The sequence below is a fragment of the Triturus cristatus genome, chromosome 1_2 (assembly GCF_964204655.1).
Source record: "Triturus cristatus chromosome 1_2, aTriCri1.1, whole genome shotgun sequence".
NCBI lineage: Eukaryota > Metazoa > Chordata > Amphibia > Caudata > Salamandridae > Triturus > Triturus cristatus.
Genome location: NC_140580.1, coordinates 994146398 through 994161299, shown reverse-complemented (window position 1 = coordinate 994161299; position 14902 = coordinate 994146398).

Below are 14902 nucleotides of genomic sequence, written 5' to 3'. Positions count from 1 at the left end.
CTTGAACCAGTCAATTTAGGAATATCAATAGGATACAAATGCACACCATAGCTGTAACTGTCATCATATCTCATGCAGGTGTTATAATGATGATTGCATAGCCAAACGCAATCCAGTCTTATATATAAATGTAGCAATTATATCTAATAACATGAATCAAACCAATTGTAAATCCACAACTCAACTTGATTTCCCATCACTTCAGTGGGATGAGGAACAAGCTATAATCATATTAATTTTTGGTAAAGGAGGGTGTACAGGGAGAGGCGGGGAAGTAGACTCACAGCAGTTTAAATCCTCCTTACTTACTTACCAATCTATTCATCCAATTCATGACTTTCAAATTTACATAAGATTTAATGTCACAGGTAGGCCAAAGGTCTCCTGTGCATGCCTCTTTTCTTCTGCTTGAAATGCAAGGCTTTCTGATTTGGCCCATTTACTGTCATTTGATGTTGCTTGGAATTGTGTTGGATACGCTGGATTCAATAATAGTTGTATATCTTTCATGAGTAGGTGTGTTTCTTGAATGCACATTCTTTCTTCTTTCCCACACTTGCATGACTCCCAGCTGACCCGTACTGGTTCTTTGGCTCAACGTTAGACACTCTTCTATCAGCAGACCCAGGCATTCACTGCCTTCCTTCACTGACCTGATTGTGAGTTTATTGTTGTTGATCTTGCAGATTAAGCAGAAGGGACCGCCCACCAGTATCTGATCTGCCTGTTTCTGAGTTCAGTTGTGACTTTGTACAAGGCTTTCCACCTGGCTAAAGTAGCATGGTAGCTATTCTGGAAGAGATGCATTGCGCAATCCTCATAGTTGGTGGCTGCCTGCCGACATGCTGTCCTAAGGATTTCTCCAAGTAGCTTAGTTTTGCTATTATGTCCCTTGGTCTTGTGCCATGCTCCAAGCGACACCCTGTGTGCCCCAGAATGCCAATCTTCTGGAAGCCTTTCGCAACTGACCACCTGCCTGAAAAGTCTTTCACAAATGCTACCATACTTGCCCCCTCGATGGATTCAAGGACATTGGATATGCGGATATTGTCTCTTCGAGATCTGTATTTTACATCATATTTCTTCTCCATTTCTTCCATTTCCTCTGCTAGCGCTTTCAGAGTTGTCTGGGTCTCTTTCGCATCGCATTGTAACTTTGCAAAGGAATCGTCATTATTACTGATTCTATTCCCTTTGTCCTGGAAATTTCTGGGCAGTCCAAGCAGAGAGGTTTGCCCCTGTGTTTTAGCAGCCTACAATTGATACATCAACGTGAAGGTAGGTTTGTCTTGCGTATCCTTACAACAGAATAACAGGTCTTCGTTGGTTAATGGCGAGGGATTGTTTCTTTTTAGGTTTTGCCTGCACAGCACTTGCGCTGTGCTTGTGAAATCTATTGTATTGAATATAAATCTTAAAGGGGCTTACATCCCGCCCCCTCTCTCTCCTTGCTTTTCATTGGTTCCTGTACGTGCCACTTACTTTTCCTCAATTTCTATTTGCTGTAGCATTTTTCCTGTATTTACCAATGCTTGTATCCTCCTCTGCTTTTCTTATCCGTTTCCCGCAGCCAAAATGCTGTTAACTTCTGCTTTGGTGGAACTATCTTTTTTGGAAGGTTTTGCCTTTTTGTTTTGCAGCATATTTATATAGCACAATGGGAGAGATTAAGTAATTTGCCCAAAATCACAGGATGTTGCGTCGCCGAGACTCGAACCGGGATCCCCAGTTCTCGAATCAGCAGATCAGGCTGCTAGGCCACATCATCTCCACTCCTGTATTACTTGTTGTTTATTTGGTGCTTAAGCACTCCACAGGTGAAATTGTTTTTTAGCTGTCTCCCTTGTGTACTTCTCTTCTCCCTCCTCTGTGTTGCTGTCTCATCTATCTCTCCCCTAGCAATGCTGTCTCTCATCTGTGTACTTCTCTCCCTTGCCCCGTTCTTTGTGTGTCACTGTCTGGCCTGTGTACTTCTGTGATCGCTCCCTTTTCTGCTCCTGCTCATGCCCTTCGTATGATGCTTTTAGTCTTCATTCCTCACCAGTGCCTCCATTACCCCTAAATATGTTTTTTTTTTTTATTGTCGCTTTCACGCTGAAAAATCGTAATATTTCCACCATCTTGAATCGGTAAATACAATTTTTAGTAAATGGTATACTTGCATAATTCCACTTGGGCGCGAATGCTTTTTTGCATCAGCAAAATGACGCCGTTCCTCTTTTTTAAACTTTTTTATTTTGATGATGCTTTACAGCGTCCCAAAACTGTATGGCACTGCCAAAAGCAATTGGCAAAGACCAGTAGTATTGTCTTTAAGAAACACGTATCAAATGCGTACAGTCACGGAAAGATGAGTACACAAGCACAGCGCAAGCGCTGTATAGGCTAAACATAAAGATAAGCACTTGCGCTGTGTTTGTGTACTAATCTCTCCGTGTGCTTGTTAAAGGCAATACTACTGGTCCTTGCCAAAGGCAATATGTTTCCTCTGAGGCTTGGCGTTTTTAACTACTTTCAGGAACAGGAACAGGAAGAACCATAGGAGCATGCCAAAATAGAAAAAAATATCTTCATTCTCCCTTCATGGGATCGGATCAAGGTACAAGGAACTGCGCTTTTATGACTTACATCAGCTATGAATAAATGCTGCTCATACAATTGAGCGCACCCAGCTATAAAATGTTAACTGCGTTTGCTCTTCTTGTAACCTCCCTTCAAACTACAAAAGTTATTTGCTACAAAGCTAGTTAATTGGGTTACTGATTAGCTGCACTCAGAACAATTTGCTGTGTTTGTTTGCGGCATGATTTAAATTTGACTCATATAAGAAATGTCTACCCGTCGTGTATGTTGGAAATTGTTTCGGCGACCGTATTAATGATTGATTTCCACTTGACATTTGACAGTCAAATGTGTGCTTTTGACCTTGTAGATAGAGCATATTATGGGACCTAATGGAGCAGGCGAGTATTGAGCCCCTTTTTTTGGATCTGGTAAAATGCATGCACAGGGACTCCACAATGAGTGTGTGCCTTACACTGAATGGAGACTCTACAGCCCAATAAATGTGACTAGAGGGATGAGACAGGGTTGCATATTGGCGCCTTTTATTTTTTTATTATACATTAATTCCCAAGACACCACTTTAAGGGCTTGCAGTGATGATGTCCCTAGGATTGGTATGCAGGCAGTCCCTGCGCTGCTCTATGAGGATGACGTGGTTCTTTTAGGTTTGACCGCAAATGCCCCCCAAAAGCTTCTAAATTAGTTTCACAATTTTATGCTGAGATTAAAACTTAAGGTAAATCAGTCAAAATCTTTCATTTTGACATGTGGTTCAAAATACACCGAGTCAAAAACATTTTACATAGAGTGGGTACAAATTGAAAAAGTTCCTTTTTTAATTACCTTGGCATTTTGTTGGAGGCAAATGGATTGTTGGACAAGCAACTTACTCAAAGGGCACAAAAGATGTGTGCAACAGAAGATACAATATTCAGATTTGGAAAAAGGCAAGGCCATAAGCCGATCCACGGAATGGTCCAACTTTATAAAAGCAAGTGCCTATCAGTGCGCACTTATGGAGCTGGAGCCTGGGGCTGTATTGCCTGCACAAAACGTCAAATAGTCGAGAATATGTTCTTGTACAGGCATCTGGCCGTTTCTAAGTCCGCCTCAAACCTTATTGCTCATCCGAAATTGGGTATAGGGTTCATGGTGGATCTGATCTCTATGGCAACTCTTTTATTATGGATAAAGCTATGGAGCTCCCCGAATGCAGACTGTTTGAGGAAGGTATTGCTAGATTGTCTAAAACTAGACAACATGACTGCTATCCCATGCTTGGCTTATGTGTGAAACACCTTTCATAACCTGGGGTGCAGTCATCTTTTTGAGTCACCGCAAAGTATAACCCTGTATCTTAAAATGGAAGTCAAAGGGAGCTATGAAACTTTCAAAGAGGGAATTAGACTAGAAATATCCCTTGATATGCCTACAGAAACAAGATATATGCAGATATTTACATCATCTGTCTTGTGACCTCCTATAGAATGACTCAAAGTCAGAGGTAAATTGAAGGAGTTTTATTTAAGTACAGAGACTTCCTGCAAACCAGAGTGCAGCAAACCTCACAGCCAGCCTTGAAGCAACTGACTTGCTTGGAACGCTCCCTCTATACAAAAGATACAGAATGTAGACTGCTGTCCACACTCCAGATTCTCTTACCTCATCCTGTACCCAGGAAACGTGTAGATACAAGATTACAACAATCTGATATGGAGCCTTACCTGAATTGGATAGGAAATCCAGAGTATAGATTTTATCTCACTAGATTGAGACTAAACACAGTTCATTTCCTTGTGTCTTTCCCACTAGTGGGTTCCTAGTTCCCTTCCCTCCCATGTTCCCCCGTCACTGTGTTACTGCCCAATCCTCCGCACATTTTATGCTCCTTTGTACTTTATATGACTCTTTTAGATTGCGCTGTTTACATCCCGCCCTACTGCATAAGCACCTTAATTCTTAAAAAGAGGGCATGATCTATCTGCAAAGTTTACAATCACGTGATGTTTGCACTGCTGTTCTTAGCTATATCATGGCTGCTATCAAATAGAGAAGAACCTATGCACTTTAATGACTATTTGTTTTATGATGCTTTTAAAGTGGCATTTACATTTCCGAAGATGTAAATGTTTTATTCTGTGCTTTTATGGCCCCACCATGATCGAATAAAGATGATTTGATTTGACACTCAAATAGCTTAGGGGACAGATTAGAAAAATCATCTTTAATGCATATTTTATTTATCTCAATATGTAGAACGTGTTTTTGCACTGTAATTTTCCAGTCTTATTGCACACATCTGTCAAGGCACGAGCAGTACATTAAGCACCAAAGATGAATTTTATTGGTTACAGTAAATCATTTGCTCTTCAGATGTGTGTGAAGCATGCCAGTCTTGTTTGAAAACCTAGCAGAGCTGACTCGGCCTGCCCTACATAGGGCCTCTTTAAATGTTTCTTCTGTTCCCCTGGTTTACCTCCCCTGTTGGAATTCCAAGGTCCATGGGAATGCCACAGTTCAGTTCAGTAGTTCTTTATTCGGTTGTTAAAAACACCATAAAAGTAATATATATACACAATACTTTTCTTTAAAAAAAAAAAAAACAATTAAATCATCATAAGAACTCTGGTAAAAAGGAAATACATATTCACAAGGGAGGTCCATAAATTCATAACAATCACAATTTACGCCTGTCCTCTAGTTGCTCTTAGTCTCAATGCGACTTTAATAAAATTCAATATACAGCACAGAGTCAGTGGGTCAACCGCCCTTTGTAAGAAAAGTAGCGCAGGTTTGGTTTGAGTCAGTTTGGCCCTTTTGATGATTTCAATTAAAAATCTCCGCCTCGGCATTGAATAAAAAGAACATAAAAATACAAAATGAAGGGTGTCCTGCGGAGATCTTTTGTCGCAGCCGCAGGCACCCTTCTGCTCAATCAATGCAGTAAAACCTAATGGGTCAGCTAATAAATGTGGTAAAAGATTGAGTCTAAAACGAGATATTAAAAATCTATCCTGTGCATTGTGCATGAGGTAGAGATAAGGTTCCATTCCCTCGATGGTCTTAACGGAGCTATGGGCATTCACTGTTCCCTTGGCCCCTTCTTCTATCATTCTACTTGTGTTTCTTTGGGCCAGGAACAATCTTTTTAACTTGGGTTTATCCTGGGCTCTAATTACTGATAGGTTAAAAATAAGATCTTTATAGCCCATGTTCTCCAAATTAGTCTTAACATACTTAAGCCAAGGTATGTTCATGCTTCTTTCTCTTCCTGAACAGTCTCTCAGGATTTGCCTACTTATTGCAGCTTCTGGGTTTGTCCAGATATTAAGCCAAGACAGAATAGGTCTGTACTTGACCATATCTTCAATGTATGGCCTCCCCAACTCTCTATGGGCGATGCCAGCTGGAATGCTCTGGGGAATTTTTAAAACTGACCGTACAATTTTATTTTCCTCCCGCTGCTATTGTTCTATATCTGCAAATCCCCAGACTTCGGCACCATACATGGCTTTAGAACAACAAATGGAGCTATACAGATTCATTGCTTGTTCTGGAGACCATCGCCCTAGCCTCCGCCCATAACTGGTTATTGCACCATTTGATGATATTAGTTTCCCACATCGCTCCTCTACCAAGGGGGTGAATTTTAACATCTCATCAAACAATAGGCCCAAATAGGAGAAGGTCTGCACCTTTTCCAATGTGTGACTCCCAATTCTATGCGTGAATTTTGACCGAGGTTTATTGCCTACCGTCATTACAAATGATTTGCCAAGATTGACGGAAAGATCTAGAGTTCCCATAAACTTGACAAAGCCATTGATTAAAATCTGTAAGCTTTTCGGGGTGCGTGCTAACAGAACCGCATCATCTGCATAGAGCAGAACTGGGATATGGCGTGTACCAACTTTTGGGCAGTCAGTATTTAGGTTAATTAGGGTCTGCTCTAAGTTGTTAATATACAGTGAGAATAAGAAGGGCGCAAGAATGCAGCCCTGTCTCACCCCAATAGTGCACATGAAGGGATCAATAAGGCCCCCCTCAGTGTTATAACATACCCTTGCTGTGGTGTCCCTGTGTAATTCCCTGAGTATGGTGATCAGGCCCTGGTCAATGCCAAGCTGGCTCATTATTAGCCAGAGTTTGTCCCTATTTACATGATCGAAAGCAGCCGCCAAGTCCATGAACCCTAGGTATATGGTTTCATTGCTTGTTTTAGTGTACTTGGCGACTAGCATATAAAGGTTCAAACATTGATCACTAGTTGACCTCCCTGATCTAAAACCATATTGAATGTCCGATATGATGTTTTTTTCCTCGGTCCATTCAATTAGTCTATTAAGAATTACCCTTCCCAGTATCTTAACAGAGACATCAATCAGCGAAATGGGCCGATAGCACTGGGGGTTGTCCCTGTTACCCTTCTTGAAAATGGTCACAATGATAGCAGTTGACCAAGATCGGGGCAGACCAAACGTGATGGCGGCGTTTATCACCCTGGTCATAATCGGGGCACACAACTCCACATTACTAACGAACAGGTCAGGTGGGGACCCGTCTGGACCGGGTGCTTTATTTTTAGTTAGTCCCTCAATACCCTCAGTGATTTCTGCTAAGGTGAACTCGACCAGCTGCTCCTGAGGGGCAGCACCCCCCTCCGGTGCAGCGGTCTCCTTGCCGTAATTATATAAGCTCTTAAAGTGGGAGACCCACTGCTCCAGTAGAATGTTTGTTCCAACCTCTGGGGCACTGCTGTCTTGAAAGCAGGGTTTATTAATTATGCTCCAGAATTTGGTGATATCCCTTCTTTCCGCTGCCTCCCTTAAGTCTGCCCACACTTCCCCCTGTAGTGCTAATTTTCTCCTTTTGACCTCAACCTTATATTTTGCTCTGCACTGAATTACCCTATTTTTGTCCCGGGGCTTCTGTTTAAGGCTGCTTTTTAACTCCCTTAGGGCCCGTGAACAATCCCTATCGAACCATCTTGGTTGGTTAAAGGCTTTTTTTGGGGTGCGTGATGTCAAAAGCCCTTCAACCAGACTGGTTATCTGCCCAAATGCATTTAGTAATTGTGGCCCATCAGTTTCAAGGTCTAGGCATTCTTCAATAGGCTGCTTTCCTTGCTCCATCAGGGCTCTATAGAGTGTAGCAATCTCTATTTTTGCCCACTTGAGTCGCCTTCCTTGATCTGTCACCCTCTCAACAATGCCCCCCACAGAACGTATCCTAGGTTGAACCTGATACTGGAGTACCATTGTTAGAGGGTTATGATCACTGAATGGGCTCCACTCGATCCCAACTGCTACAATCCAGTGTTTGAGGTGCCTAGAAACTAAAATATAATTAATAATTGACGAACACCCTCTCCCCTTAAAAGTCGGGGGGAAGGTGCCATCTCTCCCCGTGGCCATCATATTTATCGTGTGTTCCATATCGTGGCTGAGCGAAATCTTGCTCAGGTCCCTTCCTTCTGGTGTATGGGCAAAGTGAGGGCCTTTTTTGGCAGGGTAACGTGACCAATCTGAATTTGTTGAGAGCAGAAAGGGGCACAAGTGGGTGTTTAGATCCCCCATGATTATATTAAGTGGGTTCATTGCCCCATTTGTATGTGGGTATTCCTTACTCAATTTGGAATCTAATACCCCCAGAGTATAATTTTCCTCCCTACCTTCTCCCAGATTCTAAACATTGTATAAGATCAATCCAAGTCTCTTACCCTCAAACCTTACAGCCTGTACATTGCGAGATGGGCTTGCTATGTTGGACCATTTACCTTGCACCCTTAGGTCTACATACAGGGACATACCGCCCATAGCTCTACCTGAGCTAGATTTTAAAGCTGGGGTAAAAAAAACATGTATAGCCCTGTATGTGGAAGGAACTATTGTCGGTCACCCAAGTTTCCTGGAGGCTAATTACCTGAAATAGTTCGATGTTTTCCCTCCACTCCTGGTTATTAAACTTGCTTGCTAGGCCAGTCGTATTCCAGGAGATAATGCTTAAGCCTCCCTCTGCCTTCCTTGCCTGACCCCGGCTTTGAATGTTTTGTTGTGCCCCATTGGACCCTCCCGTAGGCCTTAACACCCTTCTCATTACCTCGCGACCCTGGGGGGTTTCGCCTCTCTCTATCTCCCTTTCCACCCTAGTGGGGTGCGCTGTTTCTCCAGTAGATGTAATTAACTGATCAGCCATCTCTTCCATTCTTACTCCCCTCAGTGTCACTGGTGATTCGGGGTTGTCCGTGGGCAGATTAACTAGAGGAGAGAGATCCTGTAGTAGGTTCATCTGTCCCTCCCTCAAGGCCACCGCGTTTTTTAACTTTCCCTCATTTCTTTGCGGTGACATTGAAACGGGAGAAAGAATTAGTCAGTCATTATCCCCTAAGGACGTCAGGGGGGAAAACCTGTTTCTCCGGCTAGCCGCACCTTCTTCCCACATCTCTAGCCTTTCTCCATGATGTCTCTGATTCATATGGAGACTTGTGTAAATTCTCTCCCTTCGTCCTTCCTGAAAGCATGTTTCCTCATTAGGGGCAAGCTGGCGAGGGTAGAAATAATCCAGGGGCAGAGGTTTTACATTCCCAGTGTAATTTACTATGTCTTCACTGAGAATATGTTTTACTACACTACTGTCCCTGAAGTTGATAATAATACAATTACCTGCAATATCTTTATGCCTATTTCCAAGCCAGTTCACCTTTCTAACCAAAAGGATCTCCCTGTCTTTCCCCTCTGGCAGCGGTTTGTTGTGGCTCAACCAGTGTATAATCTTATTTTTTAATTCCTCGTGAGACTCCTTCTGCTCGCCCTTTAATTCTGGGACCCCCGCAAAAATCACCACCAGTGGGCACGCCTCTGGTGGTAGATTAATCGTTGGTAGAGGGGCAGTGAGTGCTATCCTAGGCACACTCACAGGCTGATAAGTCGCCTGATTTATCTGAGTTGTAATCAGGGAACTTGGGTGATCCTTCAATGTTATGTGTAAGCCCTGTCCTCTCCCTCCTTTATGCTGATCCCTCTCATTTGGTCTAGTGATCTCGGTTTGCTGCAATATATGGGCCTCTCGTATTGGCATCTGCATGCCAGCCGCTTGTCCCTCCTCTGATCTGCTAGTTTGCCGATCTATTGCAGGGGCTAAATTGGGGCCAGTAACATTTGTGGTGTTAGTCGTATCCACAGCTGACCTATGTGCCCTATCCCTATTTTTCATTTCATTTCATTAATAATTTTGTCCAAGCTGCTTACGAGTGGTTTAATCTGGCTTACAATAAAAGCTTCCAAATGTGTTTGTAAGTCAGCCACTATTTGTGATAGCCAGATTGGTGGGACTGAGTATTGTTTTGGCTCAACCTCCCTCCCTTCCCCTGGTTTAATTCTTGTGTTAGACTGGGCGCTGCCGGTTCTAGATTTCTTTGATCTGGATTTACGTTTCCCACATACCTCTATTGGTGTGCCCATGTTGTGGTCCCTCGTTTCCCCCTCAGAAATCTGCTGGGCACAAGGTAAGTCCAGGGCACTAAGCTCTTGCGAGCAAGAGGGGGAGGTATCCACAATCTCACAATCTAGCGCCTGGGTTGGGTTCAATGGCTCGATTAATGGGGTAGGAGATAGGCGTCTCTCTGTTCGTTCAATTTCACTGGAGACTGCCCCAATTGCTTTTTGTAGCATGCGATCGATTGCCGTGGGTTGGATAATTTGTGGGGGCAGTATACCATTTTCTTGTGTGAGCAGCTTTAGCGGGGTGAGCATCCTGGGCTTGGTTTTGGTTGAGCGTGTTCTAACTTTGCTCGCCATTCTATCTATAGTTTAGCCTCGTACCTTCAAACAGTATTAGGCAGCTTATACTCCCACCACACACTCTACGAAACCCATACGAGGGTACCCGTACCAACCGTAAGGGCCTTCAGCACCCCCTTTAGGCACCACCTCCGTTTTGATGTCCCAATGTCAATGCCTTCCTGCCCACTCCCACCACGATCACAAGTGTCCTGGGACCCAGGCTTCTGTTATCGAGCCTAGAGGGGTGGCCCAGCCCAGCCTCCTACGGCCTTAGACGGTCCCGCCCTTGTCCCGGGCTTCTCCCGGCACGTCCCGCGCGCGTCCACGCGGACGAGGGACCAGGCGGGCCTATATGCGCCTCCAGGCGCCAACGGATGGCGTAAGCAGCGTGCTGATTGGGGGCAGGAATGCTGGGAGATGTAGTTCAGGTCCCGGGTGTGACGAGCAGCGGAGCCGAGCCCGGCCGCTCAATCACTCTTCCCGAGTCAGCCCAGGAGCCACAGATACTGTCAGAGCCAAGCCCGGCCGTCAGGTTTCCTTGCCGCAGTATCCAACATGCAGTGCCAGTCAACGGAGCCCAGCCCGGCCGACAGAGGTTACAGGTACAGACACTCCCAGGGTCCTCGGCCCCAGGCGGGCCTAAATGCGCCTCCAGGCGCCAACGGATGGCGTAAGCAGTGTGTTGATTGGGGGCAGAAATGCTGGGAGATGTAGTTCAGGTCCCGGGTGTGACGAGCAGCGGAGCCGAGCCCGGCCGCTCAATCACTCTTCCCGAGTCAGCCCAGGAGCCACAGATACTGTCAGAGCCAGGCCCGGCCGTCAGGTTTCCTTGCCGCAGTATCCAACATGCAGCGCCAGTCAATGGAGCCCAGCCCGGCCGACAGAGGTTACAGGTACAGACACTCCCAGGGTCCTCGGCCCCAGGCGGGCCTAAATGTGCCTCCAGGCGCCAACGGATGGTGTAAGCAGCGTGCTGATAGGTGGCAGGAATGCTGGGAGATGTAGTTCAGGTCCCGGGTGTGACGAGCAACGGAGCCGAGCCCGGCCGCTCAATCACTCTTCCCGAGTCAGCCCAGGAGCCACAGATACTGTCAGAGCCAAGCCCGGCCGTCAGGTTTCCTTGCCGCAGTATCCAACATGCAGCGCCGGTCAACGGAGCCCAGCCCGGCCGACAGAGGTTACAGGTACAGACACTCCCCTCTGTGGAGTTCCGGCCACAGATCTGTTCTGTTTTGTTTCACCTGGCTACTTCGGCTGCTGAAATCGCTGGGTGAAACTTTGGGTAAAAGTTATAAATTACTGGGGAGTCGGATTAAGATTTAATGATTCCCTGTCTAATTCCTCATTTCTTAGTCGTTCCTCTCAGACCCATTTATGACTCCACCACCAGGATTTTAAATTCCCTTGCTATCAGTAACAGGGAATGAAGAAAAAGGTTAAAAATACGGAGAACTCATAATCAGGCCTTTAGTTGATAAATTATTTACAATTGAGTTGTGAAATTATAATCCCTTATATGTACTGGTTAATATGTGGGAAAATCAAATTTATGAAGTGTTATACAAATATTGAAATTGTTATGAGAAGTGATAGATATGCTGGTTTACATTCAGAAGATACTCACTTTCAGTGCTATTTACTTAAAAATACCAGTTGAGTAGATTTTGGCATGACAAATGTATAAACATGTTCTCACTGTCTACATTCTTGTATTAAACATTTGGCATCATAAAATCTCAATAAAATTTCAAAATGTCAACATTATAATGCGCACATCTGACAATCAGTACTCAGGTAATATTTTATGCCTTCAGTGGGCCTAAAGTGAGATACTTGTATAGATTGTGTTAATTGGGTCTGTGAATGCAAAACTAAGGGCATGACACACCATAAAGAAACAAAATACATTTTCCAGTTGCAAAAGCAAGTCATACAGCAAGATGGTCAGGCTGCGTGGCTGTCAGAATGGGACGGGTCCTTTGGGGCAGGGTCTCATATTATTCTTAGGTTTTGCCTGCACATGGCTTACATTGTGCTTGTTATGTTTTTCATCTGCCCTTTACCTAGTCTGCCCATGGCTGCACCCAGTTCAACCCTGCTTATCAGGTACATTTTCTTTTCACTTTGACCTTCCCCCCTTACCTACTATGCCTGCTTTATAATACCACCAGTAACAGCACAATATATTGCCTTTCTTAATAAACAACTTGTAACACTTTAACAGCATCTACTCACAAAACCACAAATTACAACAACAAAAGTATTCTTAATTCCATAGGTGTAAACTAATGCGTTTACCAATGCTTTTTGGATTAGCAGTGGATACGCCCTAATGTGAGGACAAGCCAATGTGTTTATCAAGGGGCTCTTGGTGGTCCTTGATTCTGTGTCTCACCAGGATTCGAGGTCTTACTGAGGTTTTGGTGGGTCCAGCCTCATCATGAGCCCCGCTCAAGTGAAACTCTTATCACCCGGGTTTACCGCCGGCCATGGCAAACTCTGAGAGCGTTCTGGGCAGCTCTCTATACCAGATTACATTGCATCCTCTGACACCGCTGCTGCAGCAATCCTCCATGCGGCATCCACTCAGCACCCAACTGGCATGTGAGGCCCTCAATGCTGCCCCGATCTCTATATGAGGCCACTGCTTCAGAAGCCACGCTCCACTGCTCCTTCGGTCAAGATGGCTGCTCTGCACGTGGGTCTCTTATCTTTGTGCATTGCCCTGCACCTGAGGCTCAATGGCTCTGTTAGCTCTACTCAGCACCTCTCCACACCACCAAGTGCCAGTACCCAGAAAAACACTGTCATTGTCTCTGCAAAGTGCAAATTATGGGGAGTTTAGTATCAGAGAGCTCCACTAGATCGACCTCATCACTTCAGCAGTGGCCAAGCCCCCATAGCACATACTTGGGACCTGTTTTCTATTTTATTGAATTTTTTTTCCGGCAGTCCAATTATTTCTAACAAGTCAAGGCATTAGAAAACATATGATACCCCAAACCTCAGGCAGCTTTAATATACTTCTCACCACATCCCACTATCTGGTATTTTTTTAGTATTTTTTTATTAGCATTCTTCAATTGTTATAGCCATTGCATGTACGGGTTGAAAAGAAGAGAAAAACAAAAAAGAGGAAAACAAACATGAGCAAGGAGAAAATAAAGAGAACCAGCATTGGCAAATCCAGTAGTCTCACCTCTGTTAACTATAGGATGTATGACATTACAACGCGTGTCATTACAACGCGTGCAGTTACATCGCATGCGTTACAACGCATGCGATGTTACAACGCTATGCCATTACAACGCAAGTCTTTACATCGACTTGCGCTAGATGGCGTGCTAACATTAGAAAAGTGTAATTTACTATTCCAACTCCAGTCCACTTAACAGTAGGGAAGGTGTTGGGATAGTAAACTACACTATTTGTAATGTTAGCACGCCATCTAGCGCAAGTCGATGTAAAGACTTGCGTTGTAATGGCATTGCGTTGTAACATCGCATGCGTTGTAACGCATGCGACGTAAAAGCTGCGCGTGGTAAAAACCGCGTTGTAATGGCTGTTCCCCTTAATTATAGCCTTTGCCAATGGTTTTAGCCATGCAGCACAACATCCCTAAGCTGCGCCCCATGGCTCACACATTTTTAAAAACAAACCTTTGATACAGCTGGCTGTGCCGTTTTTTTTAGGGGTTCGCATGCACTTGACTACAAAATTACAGCAATGCTTTTTTTCTTTTTAGTTACAGTACCAAGTTGTACCAAGAAAAAAAATGTGCAAACGCCTTTTTTTTAAAAAATGTGAGCGGAGAGGAAAAACCACCAGAAAGAAGCAACACTGAGGCGGAAGCAACAAAGGGTACCGGGAGTAGGGCGGAAGCAAAGTGGTGGCTAAGTGGGGGAATCAGCATGGGGGCCTGGGTGAAGGAATCAAACGAAAGCCCGTAATCTGGAGCCTTAGAAAGCACACATGCGAGATGGGAATGCAGTGGAAGTGGGGATAAGCACACAAGACAGCGAGGCATATGGAACGTGCCAGAGGGAGGAGAGAAGCACATGAGGTAGACAGTTGAAAAACACATGCACTCTCATACAGTGCTTAAACGAAAAGAAGCAAAAGCCTCAAAAAGCGAGCAGTGGAAGGACACAGTATTGCATCCTTTGCTCCAGGGGAAGGACACATACAAGATGAAGAGGAAAGCCCACACCCGCTAACAAGTAAGAAGCGAACAATGACAATGAAGCCTACCAATGGTAAGCAATGTGCGGGCTCAAAGCCCGGTCTAAGCTAACAATATGTCTCAAAACAGAGAGCACATACACTGTCTTAGGCGTGACCTAAGAAGGGCATGGAGAAAAGGTATTAAAAGCATTCAGCATGAAATAAAATCTTCTCTGAGTTTTTGGTCCTATTCATATCCATCAATCTACAGCATCTGATTATAATCTATCCAGACCACTGCCTACCAGTCTTCGCCTGTATCCTTGTCAGTTGGTATAGTATGTCCAGTTCAAAGATGGGGTATTCCTGCATGTTTTATTATGACTTTTTGG